Source organism: Corylus avellana, chromosome 7 (genome assembly GCF_965113065.1).
Source record: "Corylus avellana chromosome 7, dhCorAvel1.hap1.2, whole genome shotgun sequence".
Lineage (NCBI taxonomy): Eukaryota > Viridiplantae > Streptophyta > Magnoliopsida > Fagales > Betulaceae > Corylus > Corylus avellana.
In genome coordinates, this window is record NC_142496.1 from 23142853 (window position 1) to 23161797 (window position 18945).

Sequence of the window (18945 nt, forward strand, 5' to 3'; positions counted from 1 at the left end):
GAGAGCTTCTCCGCACCACCCCGCTCTTGTAAACTTTTACATGCCTTCTTTTGGTTCCTCTTCTCTCTTTTCCTTTAGTTCAACCTCTCTTTCTTTATTTTCTTTATTTTTTTTTTTTTTTTTGGGGAATTTGAATCTTAGGCTCCGTTTGTTTCGACGTAAAATGATTTTTGAAAAATGTTTTCCTTATTTTTCGATGTTTGGTGCAACGTAAAATAATAGTCAACGGAAAATATATTTCCGTTTGATTGAAATTACTCTTTAATTTTCAAAAAATAGTTTTTATTTTTGAGAATCGTAAACAATTTTTCGAATTTGAGTATCTCATTCTCAAATCGATAGACCTAGCCGAAACCTGGTTGGGACACCATTAGACTCGCACGAGACACCGCCAGAACCCGCCCAGAACCTAGTTAGGACACCGCCAGGACTCGATCAGGATCTGTCGGGACTTGGTCGAGACTCGCGGGATTCGACCAGGTCATCGCTGAGCTAATCGAGACATTTTCGTAATTTAAGGTTTAATATGATTTGAATATATATAATTGATTTTCCGTACACGCCAAGTACCAAAAAATATTTTTTAAGAAAATGTTTTTCACTGAAAATATTTTTCAATAAAAAACATTTTATTTCTAAACAAAAGGAACATTAACTAGCTAGTTCTTACAACAATCTATCTCCCACTCTTTAACCGGCCACAAGGCTTTCACTGGATTGGAGGATCCAATCTCCACCTACTCCTTTACGTACCAAGTGAAGAGCGACTAGCTAGCCTAGCTACTATGATTGATGGCACGTGAGTGCCACATGCAACAGGACCATTAGCAACTAGCCTAATTAACTATGATTGTGATTTGCAAAGGATCATGCATCAATATAGTAGATTTATTGAATTCCAGAACTATTTCCATGTTTGTTTGATATCGTAATTTGATTTTATTGTGGTCACTTAATTGACATTCATAAAACAAATCAGATACTAATTTATTTAATTTCTTGTAAGGTTTGATTTGATTCGGTAAAAATGTACGTTAATTGTTTGATTGCATTTCCTATCATGAGGCCACACCTTATTCAACTATAAATAGGCCGGCTTGGCTTATGTTAATTTACGAGTTCCAAATCTTCTAGTCCTAGATTATTTTAACACATGGGAGCTAGGCAGTCATATCAAAATCATGTTTCATTCACGCTTTGTCATTGCATTTATTCTCTCCAATTATCTTATAGAACTTTTGGTTACAGCAGCTAGCAATGGTGGGTTTACCGTTGAGTTAATCCGACGAGGCTCTCCTAAATCTCCCTTCTACAACGTTAATCAAACTTCTAAAGAGCGCTTGGATGCTTTTTCTTCGCATCGAATGAGGAAAGTCTATCCAAATACCCTCCAATCAGAAGTAAGTGAGTACCAAGTTGATCATCTCCTGAAGCTCTCCATGGGAACACCACCAGTAGACATTTATGGCGTTGCAGATACAGGTAAACGTACATTTTTATTTTATGTCATTTATTTTTATTTATGTTTTGTTAACACTAAATTGATATTGGTTTTACTATTTATATATTAATATAATCATAGATTTTAATATATATATATATATATATATATATATATATATATATATTCATTCATGTAATCTCTCGTGTTTGCAGGTAGTGACCTTATTTGGACACAATGTGTACCTTGTGATGGGTGCTACGTACAAGCAGATTAATTTATCCCCTATTCGATCCTTCAAAATCCTCAACATATAGAGACATTTCTTGTAAATCCGAACAATGTAGTGGCACGTGTTCTCCTGAAAATCTTTGCAAGTATTCTCAAGGTTATGTGGACGGCTCCTTAAGCCAAGGTGTTATAGCCAAAGAAACTGTCACCATGCATGACTTCCACCTCAGGGGAAAAAATATCCGTAGACGCGCGTAGCTTTTGGTTGTGGTCACAATGATACGGGGATTTTCTATAGCCATGAGATGGGAGTGATTGGGTTAGGAGGAGGGGCTATGTCACTTGTTTCTCAAATAGCTTCCATTTCTGGCAGCAAGAGCTTCTCCTATTGCCTCACCCCATTGGGTACTGATCCTAGCATTTCAAGCAAGATGAGTTTTGGTAATGGCAATGAAGTTTTGGGTGATGGTGTTGTTTCAACACCTTTAATATCCACAGAAACCTATCCTAGTTTGTATTTAATTTGTCACACTAAAAGGAATTAGTGTTGGAGATAAATATGTGCCATATGACTCTTCAGGTAAGGTTTCTTTGGGAAATGTGAATCTCGATTCAGGAGCTTCGCCGATGTATATGCCACAAGATTTTTACGATCGGTTGATAGCACTGTTGTGCAAAAGGTCGCGAATCTCTCACACAATCAATCAAGCGGAACAAACTTGATATAATGTTTAAAGAAAAATAAACAACAATAACAACAAGAACACAAGATTTACGTGGTTCGGCAACTTGCCTACATCCACGGTGCAACAGTAGAGAGATTTCTATTTCAAAAGGGGAGACACCAAAGAGTATTAAAACACTCACAAACCCAAATCCCCAAATACACCCAATTTCTTCCTCACACTCAAAACAATACTGGTTCTTCCTAATTTCTGTAGAGCAATACAAATTTTTCAATCTCTTACAGGAAAGACCAGCACACTCTCTCGACTCCTCTCTCGACTCCTCCCTTGCAGAAAAACCAATGAATATCTATAACCATATTGTACAAGAAGTCAAAAATAATGGCTTGCTCCTTTTGTTGACAAATGAAGAAATGATGAAGGAGATAATGTAGTTGCTTCTTTTGTTGACAAAAGGAATTCTAAAGAGTTAATGCAAACTTTTCAACAATTTGACTTCATTGTTGGAGAAGGCTTCATACGGTGTAATTGGAGAAGAAGAGCATGACAAGTTTGACCAAGAGACAAAGTCTTTCCTTTTTGTCTACTATGAGCCAATTTTTCAACAATTCTCCACCTTGGCGAATATTCTCTACTTCACTGTTGCACTCCCAATTTGCTTCAAATCTTCACGATATTGGCTAAGCTCAAACAATGTTTGAACTTAGCTCCAGTAACCACTTTGGTTAGCATATCTGCAGGATTATCTGCAGTTCCAATCTTTTGAAGAAGAATGTCTCCTTCTTCCATAATTTCACGAACAAAATGGAAACGGACATCGATGTGTTTTGTTCGAGCATGATGAACTTGGTTCTTCGCCAAATGAATAGCACTCTGACTATCACACAAAACTTTCACATGCTTCTGAAGAATACCCAAGTCCTCAATCAAACCATGTAACCAAATTGCCTCCTTTATGGCATCAGCAACTGCCATATATTCAGCTTCAGTAGTCGACAAAGCAACTGTAGTTTGCAAAGTTGACCTCCAGCTAACTGGTCCTCCTGCTAGTGTAAAGACATAACCTGTTGTAGATCGTCTTTTATCCAAATCACCAGCATAGTCCGAATCCACATAACCAACTAAAATTTTATCAAGTCCATTCTGAACTCGTTCAAACTTCAAACCAACATCTATAGTACCCAGAATATACCGTAGAATCCACTTTGCTGCTTGCCAGTGCCCTTTTCCTGGATCATGCATATATCTGCTCACCATACTGACTGCTTGCGAAATGTCAGGCCTCGTACACACCATAGCATACATCAAGCTACCCACCAAATTTGCATATGGAACATGAGTCATGTGATCATGTTCCTCATCTGTACTCGGAGACATAGCGGCGCTAAGCTTGAAGTGCGGCGCTAATGGAGTAGTTGTAGGTTTGGTATTATCATCCATACCAAAACGCTTCAAAACCTTCTTCAAGTATTGTTTTTGAGTTAGGCAAACAATACCTTTCAACCTCTCTCGAGTAATCTCCATACCAAGAATCTTCTTGGCTTCTCCAAGGTCTTTCATTTCAAACTCATTTTTCAACTGAGCCTTCAACCTATCAATCTCCACAATACTTTTACATGCAATTAACATATCATCAACATATAAAAGTAAATAAATGAAAGTACCGTCTTGTAGCTTGCGAAAATACACACAGTGATCAAATTGGCTTCTTATGTACTTTTGACCCATCATAAACTGATCAAATCGCTTATACCACTGTCTAGGAGATTGCTTCAAACCATACAGCGATCTGTTCAGTTTGCAGACCAAATTTTCTTTACCAGCATCTTTGAACCCATCTGGCTGAGTCATATAAATATCTTCTTCTAGGTCCCCATGCAAGAAAGCAGTTTTCACATCTAGCTGCACTAGCTCAAGATCAAACTGAGCAACCAAAGCCAATAAAACACGTATGGAAGAGTGTTTAACAACTGGAGAAAACACCTCGTTATAGTCAATACCTTCCTTCTGAGCGTAACCCTTGGCTACCAATCTGGCTTTGAAACGAATGCCATCTTGCTCTGTAGAACCCTCCTTCTTGGTGTATACCCACTTGCACCCAATTGCCTTCTTTCCTTTTGGTAGTTGAACCACCTCCCAAGTTTGATTCTTGTAAAGAGACTGCATCTCCTCACTCATGGCTTCCTTCCACCTAGCTTTCTCTGAGTTGCCAATTGCCTCTTTGTAGGTTAAAGGAATATCATCTTCGGTAATTGGTAGTGCATAAGCTACTGTGTCAGTATACCGAGCTGGCTTCCTTATTTCTCGCCTTGGTCTACTGACTGCAATAGAGTCCGGTTGCTCTAGAGACCTTTGGGTTGGGATCTCTTCTTCAAATTCATTTGAAATCTCCTCTTCGGTCTCAAGTGGGAAGTTTATCTGTTCAGGTTGCACAGATACTTTTGGAACCTCAAGCTCCACCTGCTGCGTACTGTTTCCTGTAGAATGATCAGATTCTTCAATTTGAGAATTCTCCACCTTGCATTTTCTGACCATTTCATCTTCATTGAAAGTTACATCTCGGCTAAGAATAACTTTCTTTAACTCGGGACACCAGAGTCTGTATCCCTTCACACCTGTGCTAAATCCCAAGAATACAGCTTTCTTGGCTCGCGGATCCAACTTGCTATCTTTGACATGGAAATATGCTGGGCAACCAAAAACATGCAATTTATTATAATCATTAGCCGGTTTACCTGACCACACTTCAGTAGGAGTTTTTCCATCAATTGCAGCAGCTGGCAACCTATTTATAAGGTGACATGCATAATTCACAGCCTCAGCCCAAAAACTCTTGCCCAATCCGGCATTGGACAACATACATCGTACCTTCTCCAGAATAGTACGGTTCATGCGTTCTGCCACCCCATTCTGTTGCGGAGTCCTACTGACCGTGAAGTGTCTGACAATCCCTTCATCCTGGCATATCTTCAAAAAAGGATCCGATGTGTACTCACCGCCATTATCTGACCTCAGTCTTTTAATTTTTCTGCCAGTTTGAGTTTCGATCATTTTCTTCCATGTCAAGAAAATTCCCAAGACTTCATCTTTATGCTTCATGCTATACACCCAAATTTTCCTAGAAAAATCATCAACAAAGGTAACAAAATAATGTTTACCTCCCAATGATGGAACCTTCGTAGGTCCCCATACATCTGTGTGAACATAATCAAGAGTCCCTTTTGTGTTGTGAATTGCTGTGCCAAACTTGACTCTTGTCTGCTTGCCCAGAATGCAATGTTCACAGAATCCAAATTTGCCTGTTGTGGCACCATCCAACAGACCTTGCTTTGCTAACCCTTGCAAAGCCTTCTCACCTGCATGACCCAATTTCATATGCCATAATTTATTTCTATCAGGGATTACCTTTTTAAAGTTGTCAGAAATTGTGGCAGCTGCTCCTATAATGGTAGTCCCTTGCAGATGATACAAATTATTTTGTCGAGCAGCTTTCATCACCACTAGTGCACCAGAAATCACTTTCATGATTCCATTCTCCATAGTGATTTTGTAGCCTCTCGAATCAAGAGCACCCAAAGAAATCAGATTTTTCTTCATGTCCGGTACATACCGAACTTCTTTCAAAACTCTAGCTGTTCCATCATGCAACTTCAACCGGATTCTTCCTATCCCTTTCGTCTTACAGGCGACGTCATTTCCCATAAGAACTACTCCACCATCAATCAAATCCAAACTAGAAAACCATTCCTTGTTTGGACAAATATGAAAGGTACAAGCTGAATCCATTATCCACCCTTCTGAATGGCAATCAAAAGATGCTCCAGCCAAAGCAACATCTGAATCTGAATCTTCAATTTTCGTGCTCACCACATTAGCTTTATGCTCCTTGCCCTTAGCTTGTATTCTAGGACAATCCTTCTTCCAGTGACCTTTCTGATGACAAAACGCACATTCATCCTTCGCAAGAAATTTCCTGTCTGATGAAGTGCCTCTTTTCCTTGAAGCAGAACGGTTCCTACCCAAGGGTTTCTTACTTTCAGATCTGCCTCTTACTGTCAAGGCCCCTGACGTTCCACTGTGTGCCTGCTTATCCTTCCTTCGATACTCATCGTTCGTTAGTGCATTAGATACATCATCAAATTTAAGCGTATCTTTACCATACATTAAAGTAGTAGCAAGATGTTCATATGTATCCGGAAGCGAATTAATCAACACCACAGCTTTATCTTCATCATCAATTTTAACATCTAAATTTTGCAAATCAGCAAGTATTTTATTGAGATTATTCAAATGCTCTGGCATAGAAGTACCTTCAACATACCTGAAGCCGAAAAACTTCCTCTTCAAATAGAGCTTATTTTCGATGCCCTTGGTCATATACTTGTCCTCCAGCTTGTTCCACAACTCCTTTGCCATAGATTCCTTCATAACAAAATACTTCTGATCCTTTGCAAGACAGAGCCTGATTGTTCCACAAGCTTGACGATTAAGCTTTTTCCAATCTGCTTCTGACATCTCCTCTGGCTTGTCCTCCAGAGTCACATCAAGTTCTTGTTGCGCCAAAACATCCATAACTTCGCATTGCCACATGCCGAAGTTATTTCGTCCATCAAACTTTTCAACATCGAATTTTGCATTCGAGACAACAGATCTCACCACAGGTGCAGGTCCACCAGATTTCGAAGTTAATTCCTCCGTCATCGTGGTATTCCAAATTTTTCAATAAAACACTAAATCACCCAAACAATTGCCTAGGTTGAAACCCAAAGCTCTGATACCAATTTGTTGTGCAAAAGGTCGCGAATCTCTCACACAATCAATCAAGCGGAACAAACGTGATATAATGTTTAAAGAAAAATAAACAACAATAACAACAAGAACACAAGATTTACGTGGTTCGGCAACTTGCCTACATCCACGGTGCAACAGTAGAGAGATTTCTATTTCAAAAGGGGAGACACCAAAGAGTATTAAAACACTCACAAACCCAAATCCCCAAATACACCCAATTTCTTCCTCACACTCAAAACAATACTGGTTCTTCCTAATTTCTGTAGAGCAATACAAATTTTTCAATCTCTTACAGGAAAGACCAGCACACTCTCTCGACTCCTCTCTCGACTCCTCCCTTGCAGAAAAACCAATGAATATCTATAACCATATTGTACAAGAAGTCAAAAATAATGGCTTGCTCCTTTTGTTGACAAATGAAGAAATGATGAAGGAGATAATGTAGTTGCTTCTTTTGTTGACAAAAGGAATTCTAAAGAGTTAATGCAAACTTTTCAACAATTTGACTTCATTGTTGGAGAAGGCTTCATACGGTGTAATTGGAGAAGAAGAGCATGACAAGTTTGACCAAGAGACAAAGTCTTTCCTTTTTGTCTACTATGAGCCAATTTTTCAACAAGCACAAGTGAAGCAACAGATTCCGTTGGATCCCATTGTGGGTGACATAAATGTAGGGACGCAGCTTTGCTATAGAAGTGATCAAAATAATTTCCACGGACCAATATTGACTGTCCATTTTGAAGGTGCAGACGTGATTCTAACGTCGATACAAGCCTTCCCACAGTATAGAGGTGGGATTTTCTGCTTTTCATTGTTAACTTGTGAAACCGATTCAGGAGTATATGGAAGCTTTGTTGAATCAAATTTTTTGATCGGGTATGATATGGAAAAAAGGACAGTCTCTTTCAAGCCGACTGATTGCACCAAATACTAAAGTTGGTAAGTTTTTTGTTGACACAGTCCATTTTGCATGTGGATCAACTTTTCGTGTGAGTTTCCAAGGAGATAAATTCTACTTGTCTTTTGTGTTTGAGTTGTAATCATTCTATTGTTTGTTTACCTTTATCAAATAAGCGGCTGAAGCCATATCATTTCATATAACACAAGATATCAAGTCAGTATACATGAAATTATTGATTTCTTCCAAAATAAATTCGAAATTATAAAGCTGGAAAGAAAACAATATTAAGTTCAAGGAGATCAAAAAAATTTGCTTCATAATTGCAGATTACAATTCTTTAAACGATAATTGCAAAAGAGATAATTGTTACAAGAGGATAAATGAAAGGAGATAATTGTTAAAAACCTTCTTTTTTTTTTCTTTTTTTTTCTTTTTTTTGGCAAAAGTTTCATTTTTTAAGTTTTTGTGGTACGTTTTGGCTTTTTTTTTTTTTTTAATGTTTTTTGACCCTCAAAAGTGCTTTCAAATTTTTTTACCAAACAATTTTTTTTTTTTTTTTTTCAAAAGAGCTTTTAGGGTGTTAAATGCATTTTTAAAGCCCTCAAACACAATCACAAACTTGCCCTAATAGTAGAAAGTCACTTTTAGTGAAAATGCTTTATGCTAAAAGCATTTTTCGACAAAAACATTTTACGTCAAAACGTGCATCAATTGTAGTTGTCATGTGAAGTGCTACATTAATTACAAAGAAGTTACTATAGCTGGGTGTTAAGAGAGCAAACCGTTTGCGAGCGAGCTCGAACTCGGCTCGTGCTCGACTCGAATATTAAATGAAGTGTTTCGTGAACACGAATCCTAACTCGAATATTAAATTGAGCAAACTTGGCTCGATTCGGCTAAACTCGCGAACAGTTCGTGAGCAAGCTCGTATAAGGCTCGGCTTGTATATTTTTTAATAAGTAACAAATAACTATATATATATATAGTCAACATTACTCATTAATAACAAATATATTATATACCTTTTTTTTTTTTTTGTTATTTATGCATATGTGTGTGTATATATTATACAAACACATATAAGAAATATATATATATATATATATATGAATTGTGAGATAATATGATCATATAATTTAAGTATGTGTGTATGACCATTAGATCATGAGGAATTTAGGACTTGGAGTTTGAGCATTACAATTAGATTAAACGATTAAATGATTAATAATTAAGTAACTAATGTGTTTCTTATAATTTATACATTACAATCACAATTTGTGGTAAGTAAAACTTAAAATTTTAATTTAAATCATATGTCGTGAATCGTGAACATGAGATCATATAATATAAGTATATAACAATTAACATTCACGACCCATATAATGATACAATCATATAAGTATATAAATGTTGACATACAAGATACAATATATATTAATATTGACATTATATACTTAAGTTAAAGAAAAGAGATGCATGAAGAAACAGAGAACTTCATCTATACAGACACAGAAAACTACAGAATCCTAAGTCATCAGATAGAAGTTTTCATTAGATTCAATGATCTGAAAAAGTTTCCTTGAAATCGACCATATCGTTTGATAATTAAATGAAATTAAGGGATAGTAATCATGAAAACTTAATATGAAGGCCCAAAATTGATAATAAAATTCCAATTAGCTCCCCGGCCTCTAAGCTGTGACTTGGTCCATCTACAAATTTTCACACCACTATGCGAACCAATAATTTTATATCCCTGCAAATGTAATGGCATTTTAGGAGATCCAGTAAAACAAGAAAGTATATCCTATGTGGAAAATAATTAAAAGAGTGCAGCATATAGAATGCCACATTGGAAAAGATGGGAGGCTACTAAGTTTGTTATTATGATTGAAAGAGGGACACCGCTGCTGGCAATTATATCATTAACCAAAAAATGTCATGCCATAAAATAATCATAAAACATTTAATTGTACCCTATCTTGAGACCCATACATAGTTAAACAAAAAACAAAACAAAAAAACAAAAAAAATTCCAAATCCTCTATGCAATAACAAATAACATAATTTTTGTGATACTCCGGATTGTGGAAAAAGTATCACCTAAGTCTCATATTGGATGGATAGATTATGAAGGCTTAAATGTACCAAGTCTTACATTGGTTGTGTGCTAGGTGAGACTAGTCTATCTATATAAGTGACTCTACTGAATTTGGCTAGTACTTTTGAGGCAAACAAATTAAAACAGCACATGGTGTTTGGGCACTAAATAGAACATCCAAAATTTGGGTGGAAGAGATTGCAAAGTTGCATTATTAAAAAAGTTAAGGCCCACCCAAGTCACTAGTCCCACATACGGTAGGTGAATTATGAAGGATGTATTTTCCAAGTCTCATATTGGTTGTATACTAGGCAAAACTAGGCTATAGAAGTGACTCTCGAGAACTTCAATTGTAGCTTTGACTAGTGCTTTTGAGGTATAGCATAGATGAAACTAGCGCTTCCATAGATTATACAATTTTGACACATAACATCCATGTAACTTGTAATTGCAGGTAGTTTCATTTTAAAAGATGATTGAATGCATTTAATTGCAGGAATTGAATGCAGCAACCAAATAGGTCATGTTGTCGCGCTTGATCTAAGAGGTAAATTTTTATCAGGTGAGATAAGCTCTTCATTACTTGGATTGCAACATTTGACTTACCTGGACCCAAGTTTCAATGAGTTGTCCATCCTCCCAGAGTTCATTGGTTCACTCACTAAATCGCAATATCTCAATCTTTTCAACAGCTATATTTCTGGAACCATTCCATCGCAGCTTGGAAATCTCTCAAGCTTGATTTCTCTTAATCTCTCAACCAAAAATAGCATGAATCGTATAAACACTTTAACTTATTAGATTGTCTGTAATAAATGCTGTGTGCATATCGCAGTTTGATCACAATACAATGGTCTCCTACCCAACCCCAGGAAATAGCAGCAATTAAAAGGACTTATCTTTCTAAAATTTGCGGGTGGAATTGAAGAGAGATTATTCATCTGAATCTAAACTCAATTAAGATAGATATTTTGTTATCAAACAAAAAGCTCAAACAAATCACATTGCATCAATTTCAACCCTTCAATCACACACTTCAAACAAAAAATGATTTAACGGTGACTCCACCATGAACACCTTATGTCCATCATACATTATGTGATTGAAGAGTTGTAAACAAAGATATTATGTGATTTTCTTCTCTCTTTTCTCTACTCTTTCCCCCTCTTAGAACTCAAAGAAAAATAACTAAAAAGGTGTATAATCCTAATTTATCACAAGGAGAAGTGCACAACACTAGACTTGTAAACAAAGAAATAAGTTATGGCAATGTTCAAAACAAATAAATTTGCAAACACAAAATACTAAATTAACAATAAAAAAGCCTAGTTTATCAGAAGGAGAAGTGCACAACTGTCGACTTGTAAACGAAGAAATAAGTTTGGCAATGTTCAAAACAAAGAAATTTGTAAACCCAAAATACTTGAATATTAATAAATTAATGAATAACACAGAATCCATACTCAAAGCAAAGCTCTTCTGGGAACCAAAACTCTTCTGGGATATTAATCACAAATCAATAAGTGATTTAAGCACTTAAGCACCTTAATTAGAAGAGCTCTCAGCTAAAGATATCTCTTCCAATCCTTTTTAAGATTTCTAAGTGAATGCTATAGAATTAAACGCTATGTCTCCTCCTGAAATGCAGTTACGGGGCTTGTAAAGGCTGCATTTTAAAAAGATAATGTAAGAATCAGAGTTAAAGAAAAAGAAATTCTTATAACTAAATAATTAGATAAATCTATCATAGAACAACATTCATGAAACCACATGAGCCAAGAAGAAGAAGAAGATAGTGACAAAACTGTGAGATCAACACATATAGGTAATATTAATACTTCTTAGTGTTACAGGCGAAGGAAGCAACATTCAGGCTGGAGCATTGGCTCTCTTTTTTTAGAGTAGATATGTAGTAATATTAGAAGAAGGATTGCAAATGAGTAAAAGCAGGATTCAAAGGAAGGATAGAATAACCGCTCAATGCTTTAAAATGTTTTCTGAGACTCCTTGCCTGGCATGAAAATCCACCCACGAGCCAGATAATGAATTTGGCAAGAACTTGAAATGGTTCTAGAAAAAAGGTTTGATTTTTCTCTACAGCCTTCAATTCTCACCCTGAAATTTATTAGCTAATGATAATCAATGCCAATAAGTTGGCCTTTGAAGAGAAACTTCACTAAATTGTTTATAGGAGATATCATGCAGATACACAATATAACGGCTGTTCTTCAAAATGAAACCAGACTAAAGATGCACCCAGAAGTAGTTCTTAAACAAAAAAATCCAAAAATAAATTTTAAACATAGTTGCATAAGTAACAATTGTTATACATCTATATGTAAAATATGAAGCAGTTAGAAATATGGCAAGTGGTTTAATTTTAGCAACTTAAGACAGATACTAATCCCTTTTTAAAAAATCTAAATTATTACATTTCTCCATATCATAAAGAACAAAACGAATCCTTAAAACGCAGAAATTACAACATACATTTCTGGCTTTTAGCTTGTAGCAAGACAACTAGGAAACGCAAAGCAAATATATATATATATATATATAATTTTTATTTTTTGGCTGAAATTTATACATTGGAATTGCAGAAAACGTGGTGCGTCGCCAACCCTGGTGCCGACAATACTACTCTTGTGTCGAACATAGAATACTTGTGCTCTATGGTTGACTGTGAGGACTTGCTAAATCATTGCCCCTGCTTCTGCGAGAACCTCATAAAACAAGCGTCATTGACTATGAACCTGTATTATCAGGCCAAGGGAAGGAATAGCTGGAACTGTGATTTCAGGGGCTCCGGTTTCATTGTTATTATAGATCCAAGTAAGATACATAAATTTCTCTTTTACTATTTTTATTATGTGTCTATGCTGGCTACTATACTGACTACTGAGAGATCATCGCTTCGCAGGTGGTGCTGACTGCATGTATGCAAGTGGATAAGGGCGGGATGTGTTGTGTGTGTAGTAGTCATCACTATTGCTATTTGATGGGTTTATCACGTAGCATGCTTTATTGAGTTATTTTTATTGCTTTAGGAGTGGCTCTATTGACTTTAAGTCGATAGTTTGACTTAAAGTGAGTCTTAGGTAGTGTGAAGTCCTTTAATGTATTTGGACTATATTTTCTACTCCAATTTTAGTTTTGGACTATATTTTCTATTGTAATTTTAGTCTTTAAATACTGCATTGCTATGAAATAAAAGATTGTCAAAAACCATCAAGGGTGTGGGTTCGAATCTTCACAATGGATAATTCTCATGCTTGATTAGTATAAATCACCTTGGTTTCCATTGATGCCTTGGTGGGGCAGGGCAGTTAAGCTATGACTCGGCTAGTCTTGAGGGTGCGCTTGCGGTTTCCACCATCTAGGTCCCTCCTAAGCAGTCTCCCGTGAGTTGATAGTACTATGGTCATGCCCAGGTATATATATACTATTCTACCTGGGCATGATCATAGTGTCATCAACCCACGGGAGACTGCTTAGGAGGGACTTAGACAACGAAAACCGCAAGCACACCCTCAAGACCAGTCGAGTCATAACTTAACTGCCTCGCCCCACCAAGGCATCAATGGAAACCAAGGTGGTTTATACTAATCAGGCATGAGAATTATCCATTGCAAAGATTCGAATCTACACCCTTAATGGTTTTTGACAATATTTTATTTCATAGCAATGCAGTATTTAAAGACTAAAATTACAATAGAAAATATAGTCCAAAACTAAAATTGGAGTAGAAAATATAGTCCAAATACATAAAAGGACTTCACACTACCTAAGACTCTTAAAGAAATAAAGATAGTTTGACTTAAAGTCAATAGACCCACTCCTAAAGCAATAAAAATAACTCAACAAAGCATGCTACGTGACAAACCCATCAAATAGCAATAGTGATGACTACTGCACTGCACACACAACACATCCCGCCCTTATCCACTTGCATACATGCAATCAGCACCACTTGCGAAGCGATGATCTCTCAGTAGTCAGTATAGTAACTAGCACAGACACATAATAAAAATAGTAAAAGAGAAATTTATGTTTCTTACTTGGATCTGTAATAACAATGAGACCGGAGCCCCTGAAATCACAGTTCCAGCTATTCCTTCCCTTGGCCTGATAATACAAGTTCATAATCAACGACGCTTGTTTATGAGGTTCTCGCAGAAGCAGGGGCAATGAATTAGCAAGTCCTCACAGTCGACCATAAAGCACGAGTATTCTATGTTCGACACAAGGGTAGTATTGTCGGCACCAGGGTTGGCGACGCACCACGTTTTCTGCAATTCCAATGTATAAATTTCAGCCAAAAAATAAAAAATAAAAATTATATATATATATAAACCAATGTATAGATTTCAACCAAAAAATAAAATATATAAATTCCAATGTATAAATTTCAACCAAAAATATATATATATATATATACTTGAAAGAAAAGCCATCACCATTCTGATTGATAGTGCCAGTGCCCATATGTGGACCGGTTAATATATATATATAATTTCTCTCACTACAAAAATTATGGTCATTAGCGGCAACCCAAAGTCGCCACTAATGAGCAAAAAGTTGCCGCTATTTACCAATACCGGCAACACGCGACCGCTATTTGGTGGTTGGTAGTAAGCCGACAGTAATCCTAAATACCGGCAACTTTCAAGGTTGCCGCTAATGACAACTCATCAGCGGCCACTCTAGATCGCCGCTAATATTTTTTTTTTTGCCGGAAAAAAGGTTCAAAATGGTTCTAGGGTCGCCACTATTGGTATATCATTAGTGGCGACCACAGAGTTGCTGCTAATTGTAAAAAAAAAAAAAAAAAAAAAAAGACTCAATAGCGGCCACAAGGAGTTGCCACTATTTCTCCATCATTACCGGCAACCTATTGTTGCCGCTATTCTTCTGTCATTAGCGGCCACATAGAGTTGCCGCTATTTATCTCATTAGCGGCAACTTATAGGTTGCCACTAATGATATGTGAAAATTAAAAAAAAAAAAAATAGAAACTCAATAGTGGCGACCCTATAGTCGTTGCTAATGATTTTTTTTAAAAAAAGCATATATATATATATATATATATATATATATATATATATATATATATATATATACTAGTGGGATGGCACGTGCTTGATTCCCTGTGTTCATCAATAATATATTTTTTTTGATAAGTAATAGCCAGTTTTATTGAAAGCGTAAAGGCTCCCCAAAATACACCGGGAGTAGAAAAGAGAGAAATAAATATTAAATATTATTGTTGTTGTTGTTACTTCAACAATAATATATGTAATTCATTATATGATATTTAACATTAAAATCTAAATACTATCTATAAAAAGTATTAATAACATAAATTTAATATTTAGTCCTTAAACAAGTGCACATTTAAATTCTTACACATGAATAACATTACAAAAGTGAGTAGATATGATGTACAAAAAAAAAAAAAAAAACTCCTATAAAGGGCAAACACATATTGTAACCACAAAAGAGTAGTATTGTGTTTCTTTGCGTATCTTAGAAATAGCAAACTAGAACTAACAGTTTTACTTATGAGCAATGCAAGATCCATTATATTACAGAGCATATAACAACTAATAGCATTGTAGCCCAGTGATAGATATCCACTCTAAAACGCAGGTATATGATGCAACTTATCATGGATACCATACTTGTGGATTTAGGAGCTATCTTGTCATTAAAATAAATAAAAGAAACACTTAAGTAGTAACATAAAATTATGGAAGACATCTACACCTAAAAGTTGCCAATTACAAAAAAGTTTGCATAGTATAAACAAGTAAATCATCCAGGCTATTTGTTATTAATTTGCAGTAGCAATTGTTGCAAGCATAACAAAAATACCATCAAGACATAAGACCTTGAGAAAATGGGGGCCCCTGATGGTACAGTGGCCTTCAGTATTAAGAGCCTCCAGCCCAAGGAGAATCTCTTGAATTTTCAGCCAATCCACTACAGGGTAAATGTTATTAAATGGGTCAATCACACAGCAATCCGGTTGATGCTCCATATATCTGTGTGAGAACAAATGTTTAAAGAAAAAACCTTAGAAACTGTATCACATAATGCCCCTTCCCTTTGATACCAAAATAAACAGATATGCAACAGTCTGCAAAGATACCTCGAAGTTCCCTATAGATATATTCTTTTGGGAACCCTCCGCTTACAAGCTCATAAGAAAATTCAATATGATTGCTGCTTGGCTAATACTCAGCTAATTACGCTATTTCGTTGCACAAGTTGTCAACTCCATTTAAGGCATTTTAGTATCAGACAACTCAAACAAGGCAGAACCCTTTTTTCTCTCTCTCTAACAAGGCAAACATTTAACTTTGGCCAAGAAGAAAACATAACAAGATTAATGGTGACATAATCACAAAAAAAAACTCCTACAAGAAAATAATTTAATGGAGCTTCATGTGATAAATCATCAATAGCTGGCATTGGCATGTTGGTTCCACCCCTCCCCCCAAAATTACCCTGTTCATGTTAGATGGTGCAATGGCAGTTCTATGGACTTGAAAAGTCACCTTTGCAATTCCTGCATGCCCCTGGTGTAAGATATTATTTCAGAGAAGTTTGTAGAACTGCTCAATTCAATGGATACAATTTCATCAGTTGCTTTGTGGAGAACTATGTCAACTTCTTGCAACTGAGGTGCTAAAGGAAGCTCAAAGGTGAGGGGCAAGAACATCAATCCATGTTGAGTAGGATACAAAGGGAATGCGCACCCCTCTGCAAAGATCAGGAGAACTCATAAGCTTCAAATTGCATGAATCCAAATAGTACACATAAAAGACTAGAATTTATCATGAGCATAACTCCAGACATGAACATGCAGAGTGCTAGCAAAATCAAATCAAACAAGATCTCTTGGGCCAAAAACCACTCAATCAGATAATTACAGTATTCGGATCCATCACATTTCATATAACCATCGAGTCTACTACTTTTATTTCAAGAAAAAAGCAATGTCCTGAAGTCAAAGCCGCTTCGAAGTATAAAATTCTAAACACCAAATTCAGTTAGTTCCAATATCACCTTAACGTGACAAATAAATCTGGGAGTAACCTGCTTTTGTGCCAACTTCACCAGTTGCACTTCTTTTATTATCTTTTAACTTTTTTCTAACAACTACGATTTCCTTCATTTCTTCATAGAGGGCTCACCTTAGCAAAATCTTCTTCACGAGAAGGTTTCATATCATATCCAACAGTTGCAGCACTGCTGTGAAGTGCCTGCTTGCAATGCAAAACATTAAAAGAAAATTAAAAGGTCATGAACATGTGTAACATAAAAAAGAATATACTCAGAAAAGAGATAGCCTTATCTAACCCACAATACATGAATTATCAGATACATTCGTACAACCTACATCATAATGCAACTCATGCTCTTCAACTTCTCAATTTATATTCTATATGGTTAAAAAGGACTGTGGCAAGCTATGGTAGCCACAAGACATTTATAATAATACAAACCTAAACCTTCAGGAACAGCGGAAAAGTTCATTATATGCTACCAAAGAATATGAAAGAGCCAATGCCCCGATCAATTAATAAAAGTCAAATTGACTCCATTTTTTTCTTCCAGCCGGGGGGATACACACACACACACACACTCCACCAATATGGCTGACAAAGTTAACCAAACTGTTAATAAACACAGCCACCCAATGGCTAAACATCATGGTCCAAAAGTTTGAATGGGCCACCGTAAGTGACAACATTGCACCTAAGAATCTGTTTGTTAACCAATAGAACCAAGGAAAAGAAACACACATAAAGTGTAAATCTTATTCTAAAATGATCTTCAACATATTACTTATTAAAAAATATTAAGATACAAATCAATCAGCAATCATATTACAAATTAAACCAACGCTTTAAAAATATAAACTTTATTCGACTTCTTCAAAATCTAGCATTATAACAAACCCAATCTCAGAATAATAAAAAAATTTCAGAACTTGCTAACAGAGTCACAAATCTGTCCTAGTTTGAATGTATGTGGATAAGTTATTTATATAATCAAAAGGGATACTGTTTGTAAGGTATATAATAGCAAGACACCAGGTCAGCATCCTTTTATCCAAGCTCCAACTGTTTCTTACTATGAACCAACTGTTGACTATCTAGGTTCTGATTTTCATTTATTTGAGGATTTTGTTTATTTGAGGAATTTATTTATGCGTGCATATGTGTTTGTTGCCCTATTAGATTTTAATAAATAGTGTGGGTGTGTATGCAGTGCAGATAAGCCAGAACAAGCAGATGGTAGAAGTCAAGCTTGTAGAAGTATATAAGGAAAGGCTTTATGTTATTACAAACTCAAGTAACATTCAATGAGAAAGAAAATAACTGGTACTTGAGCAGTACAGATCAAAAATAAAGTTATTTTGATAAACATACTGGGAGTGTCTCCAAGAAGAGCGGTAAATGGCTGCCACAGGCCACGCGAGTTTTCAGCTCTAACTTGAATCGCTCTCAGCTTTGAGGCTGCAACCATTTTCAATGCTTTCGTAATTTTCTGGATATTCTTCACACTCTTCATCTGGTTTCTGACTGCACATAAAAAGCACCAACATTATCAACAGTTTCTATCTGAATAAATGTGATCATAAGGCAGCAGAATGCAAGTCTATGGCAGAAGAGAAGACAGCTACAACGTGATGACAATAATTTCTTACCAATTTGGGTTGAAATTGAGCGCACTCCCAGAGGTGCCTGCTCCCTGCCCACCCAAACCAATTAATTTAGTAGCT

At 36.1% G+C, this 18945-nt stretch overlaps 1 long non-coding RNA gene and 1 pseudogene across 1 annotated transcript; one reads left to right on the forward strand and one right to left on the reverse strand.

The window, feature by feature from the left end:
- The first annotated feature begins 1181 nt into the window (after nucleotides 1–1181).
- Nucleotides 1182–8186, forward strand: LOC132185062 (aspartic proteinase CDR1-like; annotated as a pseudogene).
- A 7769-nt stretch (nucleotides 8187–15955) lies between these two features.
- LOC148584685 (uncharacterized) lies at nucleotides 15956–16907 on the reverse strand. The gene is made up of 2 exons (XR_015912823.1): nucleotides 16712–16907; nucleotides 15956–16195 (listed from the first exon to the last, which is right to left on the reverse strand). It is a non-coding gene; the product is annotated as an uncharacterized LOC148584685 (long non-coding RNA).
- Between the last annotated feature and the right edge of the window lie 2038 nt (nucleotides 16908–18945).